This window comes from Protopterus annectens, chromosome 17.part0 (genome assembly GCF_019279795.1).
Source record: "Protopterus annectens isolate FY-2018-M chromosome 17.part0, PAN1.0, whole genome shotgun sequence".
Classification (NCBI taxonomy): Eukaryota; Metazoa; Chordata; order Ceratodontiformes; family Protopteridae; genus Protopterus; species Protopterus annectens.
This window is the reverse complement of record NC_056751.1, coordinates 318,412,893-318,421,748: the sequence shown is the minus strand read 5'-3', so window position 1 is coordinate 318,421,748 and position 8,856 is coordinate 318,412,893. Positions and strand designations below refer to the sequence as shown.

The 8,856-nt window shown below is 38.4% G+C and overlaps 1 protein-coding gene across 1 annotated transcript in view; it reads left to right on the top strand.

Annotated features, from left to right (window-relative positions):
- Positions 1–1,925: 1,925 nt before the first annotated feature.
- The window catches only part of SLC25A22 (solute carrier family 25 member 22), a 1,136,472-nt gene continuing 1,129,541 nt past the window's right edge, over positions 1,926–8,856 (top strand). The window contains exon 1 of the mRNA XM_044059339.1: positions 1,926–2,130. The gene's annotated coding sequence lies outside the window, so the exon portion shown is untranslated. The remainder of the gene's footprint in view (positions 2,131–8,856) is intronic.

Here is an 8,856-nt window from a genome sequence, read left to right as displayed (position 1 = left end):
AGAGTATTAAACATAACAAATAACGAAGTACAAAATATCGAGAATGGAAGACTATTTCCTTTCCCGATATTAGCACCACACCCCTCGTTACACTATTCTCAAATTCGTCTGTGCCCTGGCAAAGTTACAGGAAAGTTTTTATTAAGGTCAGGTGCAGGGTTAGAGTTGGGGGAAAGGGCATAGTTAGGGTTACGGTTAGCACCCATTATTAACATGGTGCAGGGGGATCCACAGTGACATAGATAATAAGGTCCCTACTATGGGTCAGGTAACCCAGGTTCAATTAGCGACTCCGAAGTTTGAGGTGCAGGAATGGAGGGATGGGTGTGCCAGTCACAGGGGAGGGATGTTCATCTCAACACTCTCTGAGGGGAGGCATGGTCCAATAGCAAGAGGAATGGCCTGTTTGACAGTTCTGGGATGACTGTAGTGAGGGGACAAAAGGGTAGGTCATAATGCAAAAGAATTTTTCTCTTCCTTGCAGAAACAGTTGCCACAAGACCTCCCCTCTGAATACCTTTAGGTTCCACATTGGCTCCAGCCCAAAATCTGGTGTTAGTTTGGGAGAAGAAAAGAAGGGCTGGTAGACCCTGTGATGGATGGTGGCACTGGAGGTAGAAGACCGGAAAGTATGAGAAGGGGGAATGTATGAGGTGAAGCTTGCAAGATCTACCTCTGACAAAAATCATACTGGGTTAGAGGTCTCCTATGTCTGACAGAAGTTTTGTACTGATTTTTCTCCATTACTTTATAAAATATACTTGTTAGGCTGAGCATTCTATAATTATTAGTTGTCTGTTAAAGGGTCTTCTTTGTGGAAATTAATTTGTTGACATCTGTTTCTGCAACACATAATCTGAGTATGATAAATTTGATTTTGTAGATACTGCGGTGGCGTTGTCGCCTCACAGTTAGACGTTGCCCGTTCGATTCTCAGATAAAGCGTCTTTTGTGTAGCGACATGCGTGAATGGGCGTTCCTTTGTTGAAGGTTGTGCGTTAGGCCCGGCAAGCCAGTACATAAAAATCTACTGCCAGTCATTAGCGGACCGGAGTTCCGCTGTGGCGACCCCTACCCGGGAAAAGCCAAAAGACACAAACAAACAAATGTGTTTCAGCTGTAACAGTATGTTGGAAACGTGTACCTTTCAACTGCCTCTGAAAATAGACATACACTTCACTTGTGGATTTATCAGGTTTTCAGAATGATAAAAAAAAATCAGTCAAAACTTCACTGACTGACTTGATTTATGGCTTCACCTTTGGATAATATTGTGTATTATATGTGCTTGCAGATGGTGTGTTGATTGAATTTATCACTTCCTATTGCGGCAGGATAGTTAAGTCCTCATATGAGCTCAAATTGTCATAAAACAGCTAGAACATTGCAGCTATAGCAAGATAGAACTTGGTCAAAACAGGTTGGCGAAGTCGTATGTTGCAATAAATATGTATCTGTATCAGATTTATCAGTACTACTGTTGTTTCATGACTTTTTTAAAAAATGCCAGTTGGCTTGAACATGAGCTGTTTTTTTTTTCAGTGTTGTCTATTTCGTTAAGAATCAGACAACAAACAGCCAATGCATTTTGAAAGGAAAATGGTACATTTTCTTTTTATGCAAGAGAGTTGGAGTAATGCACAGTTTTAAAGCATGGTGTGTATGTTTAATTGGAAAGAGGAGTTTTCATCAGAATATGTTTCTAATAAAAATGTTGGCAGTAGAAGTAATCTGTCTTGATTTTTCGAATATTTAAAAAATCTGCACATGTTCTTAATAAAGTTAGATATGCAAGTACTATTTCAGTGACGTTTGGACTGCTATTACAGGCTGTTTTAAATCGTATTACCTTTGTAGTGTAAGCTACTCCATAAAAGCATAAATGAGATGAGATCTTTAAACGCTGATTCAGTGACTACTCCATATCAGATTAGATTGCAGGTAGCACTCTACACTGTATAGTAATAAGGTGAAGGGAAGCAAAGCAAAGGTTAACTTCTCCACACATTTTGATCTCGCTTGCAATCACAGACCGACTTAATCACCGACGCAGTTACACAGTGATCCTTATGATAATTTGGCTCCAGTAGCCTGAAAGACTGAAGGGTCTGGACAGCGCCTTCTGATAAGGTAAGGAGCAATACACAAGACGTGGTTCCACGTTTTGTTTTTTTGTTTGTATTCCAGCTAAACTGGTGTGGGGGTGCCCTCTGGTTAAGAGAAACGGTTCTGATATTCTCCAAGTAGCTGTAGTCCCAGATCTTAAAGGTGCAGCTTTTGAAACCTCGGCAACCTGTTCTTTCTATTTAGAGACAATGATGTGGGCGTTTTCTGTTCATATCGAAGGTGCCCTTTGAAGAGCATTCGATTGCATTATATCCTACAGTGAATTTCAGACAATGGCACACTGCACTTGCCTCACCCAATTTAAATGTATTGACTATGAACGTGTCCTATGTACATAATTTCCATTGCTAGTGAATGTCCCTTTTCTGATCTCTTACAGTTCCGGGTTAACGGGTGCAGGTAATCTTACTAACCTGTAATAACAATAGCTGTGGTGTGGTTATAGGACTGACCACTAGCTCATTCACAACCACCCTTAATCAGGCTGCCAAATGATGATGACCACTAATGTCCGTAGTCCTCGCCGGGGTTCACTGTCCTTGTCCTAGACTTCGCCTCTGCTTCTTGTGTTCTCTTTCTAAAGGGATATAAAATAAGTTAACTGGGCATACAGCAAAGGTAGACACTACATCACCAGAGGATAACTGGGAGGCTCTCAGGAATCCGGCGTTTCTCGATAATGAGTCCCTTGCTTTTGCGTTGCATACGAAACTCTCTTTCGAGATAAATTAAACACAGTCAGTGTCTTTTCTGCTGCAAGTCAAACTTGCAGAGCGAAAGACATCCATCAGTTTTAATTAAACCTGGAGTAAGATTGTATGATTTAAGGTGGCAGAAGGCGAGCGAGCAGGATCACAGAGAAAATATAGCGTCCCTTAAAGACACTGATCGTGTCCTTTAATCGCTATAGTATACAATGTGGCTGGCAGAGGCTGACATATGTCTCTCTCTAAACAATTGGGTAGTAGCTACTGCACTTTGTACACAGCATACTTAAAAATACAAGCTTACTCATCTGAAATAAAAGTCACCCCTTTTTGTGTTGTAGAGAATAACGATAGAAAATGGTGCTTGTCATCATATCGTACAACTTCGTAAAGCACCAAATCTGGACAAAGCCTAAAATAATGGGGGGGGGGGGGGGGTCGGGCAAAAGGCCCCCTAGTGTTGCCACCTTTTCAAATGACCAAAGTGGGACATTTTCGTGCCAAACATCAGATTTTACAGGCCAACACATACCCACGGTCAGTGCAAAGGATAGAACTTAACTTTTTTGCCTAAATAAAAGCTTATTCTTGTAGCATTTTAGTTACTTATTCTGTTTCTTATAACGTTTAGGTATTCTAGATACAGAGTAACTGTTTTATGCAACTATTACATAAAATATAGGGCATAATTATGTCCTACAATCTCAAGACATTTGCCATTTTTAATATGTTTTGTGAAGGACACAACTGCCTAAAGAGGGACTCTCCCCCGCAAAGTGGGACAGGTGGTAACCCTAGCCCCCAAACAGGGAAAGATTTTAAATATTGCTCTTACAAACGTAGAAAGTGGCTAGAGTAACACATTTTGTGTTCTCCTGCATTTTTCTGAAGGATATGAAGTCCGAAACTCAAATGTCTGTCATTACTGTCTTCAAGCTTCATTTTTTTTTTTTTTTTTTTACGAAAAAAGCAGATTTTATGAGGAACAAACCAAACATATAATGCAGAAATCTGGACATTCTATGAAAATATGGACAGTTGAAAGGTATGCTGACCATCCTTTTGTAGGGGTCAACATTTGGAGAGGTGTATGCGTTTGATTTTGAGGAAGTTTGGGGTACTGGACAACAAGGCTATAGGCACAAAATGTTTCTCTGCACCTCTGATATAACAGTAAGTAAGGAAATTGGATGGCAATTGTGGTAGTTAAGGGTGGGGAGGTGCTGAGGCTACTGTAATTATTGTCCAAGATTTTCATGGGCTATTTAATGTCCTCTGGCAAAATTGGAAAGGAGTGGGTTACGAATGGGATATAAAATGAAGATTGGCACCAGGCAGTACTTGTAAATATATGCACCTTTTTGAAACATCTTAGTGTGCCCCTTATGGGTCAAGTTATCTGTATCATTGGGGTCAAGCTCTAAAAGCATTTAAATACTGTACATATCTTCTGTCAGTAATGCTTTGGAAAATGGCTGAAAAAACAAGCCTGTTTTATTTAACGGCATTCTTATCCCTGCCATCAGTAAGAAGACAGAGGTTTCATAAAAACATAGTTTTGGAATCCCATTACAGCATAGTTCGTGTCATTTTTGTGGACCCACTGCTCCTTTTTAAGGGAAGACAGAACATGGGAGTAATATTGATGACATGTTTCTCAACTTCTTTTTAAGGGTATTGGGAGATGAAGGACCAAAATAAAGGACAATTTGTAAATATTACTGCAATTCACTGGGTTAGTAGGACAACAGTTTGGACATCACCATGCATGTTTGAAGACTAATACTGAAACTAATGTCTAATATCACCAGAAAAGTAAAAAGAAATTCTTAGAGGATCATAACAAATATCTGTGGCAAAATCAAAAACAGTTGAGAGGTATGATGTACAATGTGCTTAGGCTCATCATTGGGGAAGTACCAGTTCTGTTTATTGTTAAAGCTCCTTGGGATCTTTATTACATACATTCACTACTACCAGCTTTGGCAGATTGAATATCTATTGAGCCACACAGCCAAAAGATGGTCAGTGGCTACATTACAAAGGCATAATGATGTGTGAAAATCACAGCTAGTTTTATCATACTCCTCCAATTTTTTTAAGAGTGTAAAGAAGTTTATCTTATACAGTTAAGTTATTCCATGTATGGATGCTGGGTTTTCAGAAAGTGCAGGGAATATTAAACAGAAACCATAGGTTTGTTTTGTACTTTCTATTTCCTCCTGTTGTGTACTTTCTGGCTAGGCTAGGATTGTGTAGACAATAGGGCTGATAGCCTAGTACCAACCTATGAACCTTTCTAATTAAGGCCCAGCATCGATGCACCTATTGATATTTTGTTAAGAAATATTTCCAAAAAAAAAAAAAGAAATGTGATGTCACAACCAATTAATGTAACAAAAGTTGTAATGCTATAAACAAACTGTCGACCACCTGTAGAAGTTAAATGTGATATAGATTTTTCTAGGCAAGCTATCAAACATAGAGCACAGGGATTAAAAAAATAAAGCTTTCAGTATTAATGCAAACTATGTAGTATCCATACATTTTAACAGACTGTACTTCACCACAGGCTTTACCAAAAGATCCACAAATTACTAGGTAAGTTAACTCGGGATAGTGTAACTACTTAAAAGCCATCAACATTAATTAGGTTTTGGCACTTATTTAAGTTGATTTAAGTTGTGTAAGGTATGGGCAATCTGATGTAACAAAACCAAATAAGCGCATAAGCTATTGGAGAATTAATACATTTCTCTCAGCAGTATAGTTTTTTTCATGACACAGAGAGTTTATTTATGTCTGTTTGTATATATGTACTTATGTATGTTTATTAATTGGGTAAGTGAACTGGTCCAATAAAATCATGAGTTGTGCAGCACCAGTACATTGAAATAACATACATGATAACCTAACAAGTGCCGTACAACATAAAGTAGGATGTTAAAATGTGAGCAATAATAAAAGAAAAAGCTACATGCACTGTCTTCACGTTTACTGTGATAATCATCTGAATCCTATTAAAACTGAATTAAAAGTAATTATTTGTGAGTATTGAATAGATATAGCCAAACAGATGTGACAGGGTGGGCTGCCAGTGATTAACTAGGGTCTGAGTAAAAATGGTATTTATTCTCTTTCACAAGATAGGCACTTAACTGTATTTCAAAGGCAGTAAGATTATCAGCATTTCTTTATTTTCTGGAATAACATTTCAAAGAGTAGTGGCCATTTTGTTGCACAGTGTATAAACAGGGTTCTGGATAGGGTTATTGAGGTAGTTTTGCGAAGTGAATAAAACATTCTCTCTGCATTCAATTACTTCTTAAGGATGGACAATAACTGTGAGAATAAAACACTATCCCTGCTTTTGCATGGTCATTTGGACAGTTATGGCCTGGAAGTGGATGATGACTGCTCTGACAATTTAGGGAGAAATAGTTCTTCTATTCCTATATTCACAAAACTGTGATACTATGTTTGAAAAAAATATATATAATACAATAATGACAGCATAATACCTGACATCTAACAATACTGAGGGCCAGATTCAATAAGGCCTACATGAAGTGTGCACTAAGTGTATACTATGGCCAGATTCAATAACACCTACCCTAAGTGTACATGATCTGTATTCAAGAACATCCATACCACATTTTTTGTGCTTTCTAATCACTCAGAAAGATTACACTGTGTCCATGTAGTTTACACTTTGTGGTAACATTTATGAATCCCTGTCAATATTTAAAACTTCAAGAAAATCAGTAGGAAAACTAAAATTAGGAGGAAGAAGGTGTGAGTTATGCCCGGGGTTGCCAGATTTCCAGCCCCCAGGTAGGGACAAAAAAAAAAAGAAGGTCTCTCACGGCAAGTGAAGACCAAAAAAAAAAAAAGGTCTTTAATGCGGAATACAGTTCCACATTAAAGAACAGTAGCTCTGCACTAAACATGGAGCTTCTCATGTTTAATGCATTGCAGTTCTGCATTCAACACAAGTAGCTCCGTGTTTAGCGATTTTTGATTGGCCCGTATACCGGCATATGGGCCAATCAAAAATCGCTAAACACGGAGCTTCTCGTGTTTAATGCGGAACACAAGAAGCTCCGTGTTTAGCAATTTTTGACTGGCCCGTATGCCAGGTATACGGGCCAATCAAAAAAAAAAAACAAACAAAGCGGAGGCTGGCCGGGATTTAAACCGTCAGGGCAGGACTCGGGATCGGGCTGCTGATCTCGGGACAGTCCCACCCAAATAGGGATATTTGGCAACCCTGGTTATGCCTGTGTTGTCTGTTTACTCAGAACAATGCACACTTAGTGTAGGTGTTATTGAATCCCGTGGTGAGTCTTTACCTAGGCAGTAAACAAAGATATGTTGTTTGCATTTCTTGAAGGTATAGTTTGTCTTGCAAAATATTACATTTCATTAAGAAATGCCTCTGTTTGGGCTCCTGAAAAGACAGTAAATACACACACACACAGCAAACAACTACTTTAATTTTGAGCAATCCTAATTTGTTGCCTATGTGAATGAAAACTGTTAACTGTTATGAGGTAGGCAGTATGTATAATTGTGCTAGTGCATCTGTAAATTTCCATCTGCAACAACCACATTTTCATTGGGAAAATTATTCATCACAGTCACCGGTGCAAATTTTAACTAAACTGAAGCTCTGCTGTAGCAAGAAGGGTTATTAGAAGGAACATAGACTACCAGCAAATACCATGAATAGTTGCTATTAAGAAGTAACTTTGCCAGTGAGAAAAGCAATCAGATTATAAAATAAATCCCAATTTTTAGATGCACAGTAATTTTATAAGAAGGCAGAATCAGCTACTTAAAATAAAATCAATCATAAATCAGTTTTGCATGTGTGTGTGTGTCCCTGTCCAGTCAATCACTCATTCAGGATCAAGTATACAGTGTAGCTTGACTAGCAACAGGTGTAATGCTGGCCCATAACAGAACACAATTGCACACTAATATATGAATTTGCACACATGAGAGGGCACACACACACACCTAGCCCACTGTCATGTCTTTGGAATATAGGAAGAAACCATTGACCCTGCTGAAAACTTATAAGGACACAGAGAGGACAAGCACACTGCAGAGAAGGCACTAAAGTCGGGAATCAAACCAGAGAACCAGACACTATCACCAAATAACAGTAAGAATGCCTGAATTCTCAGTAGTCTGTAACATTAGCCTCTTTATTTACATCATCTCAAATCGATGCATGGGTGGTGGTGGCAGAATAAAAAATAGTAATTCAAAATACATTTCTGTTAAAGAAACACAACTTGGTTAGATATCGAAAATAGATCTGCTACTTTGGCCAAGTTTTCCTGGAAATGGCCTTACTACTAATCCATTCTACATCCAAGGAAATGAAATTGTAATTACATTTAAATTTTGTGGTAAACTAATGTGTTTTTACATGGTTGTGCTGTGAAGAAAGGCTAGTTTTGTACCAGGTGTGGCTTTGTGAGAGAAAGTAACTGACTGGTGCACTTAGCGAGTGACTAACTAAGCAAAAATCAAAGTTCAAATCGATGGGCTGTTTTTATGTTTTGTCTTGTCTGTTTAAATATTAGTGTTTTCCTTGTTGCTGTACTGTTTTGCTGGGCTGCACTGAGCTGTGCATTACACAACAATTGGGTACAATGCACTCCATAGACTCCAACCACACACGTCTGAAGTATTTGGGGAGGCTCAGATACTTAATTTTCAGCATTTAGAAAGGTTTTAATAATAGATAACTCATCGTTTGGTGCACACCTAATAGCAGCAAGGTTAAGTATGGAGACTGATAGCTGTAAAGATGGATAACATGGATGTCCTTCTGGTGCTGAAGCCCTTAAATGATGATGAAGGAAAGTTAAATCAAGGGGTTACCCTGAATTTTCAAACCCCATGCCAAAATGCAATAGAAGATTTCATTCAAATTCAGGTTCTTTTTATAGGAACCAAAATAACCAATCTCAGCAAGTCATGGGTAAACACAAATTCAGAAAACAAT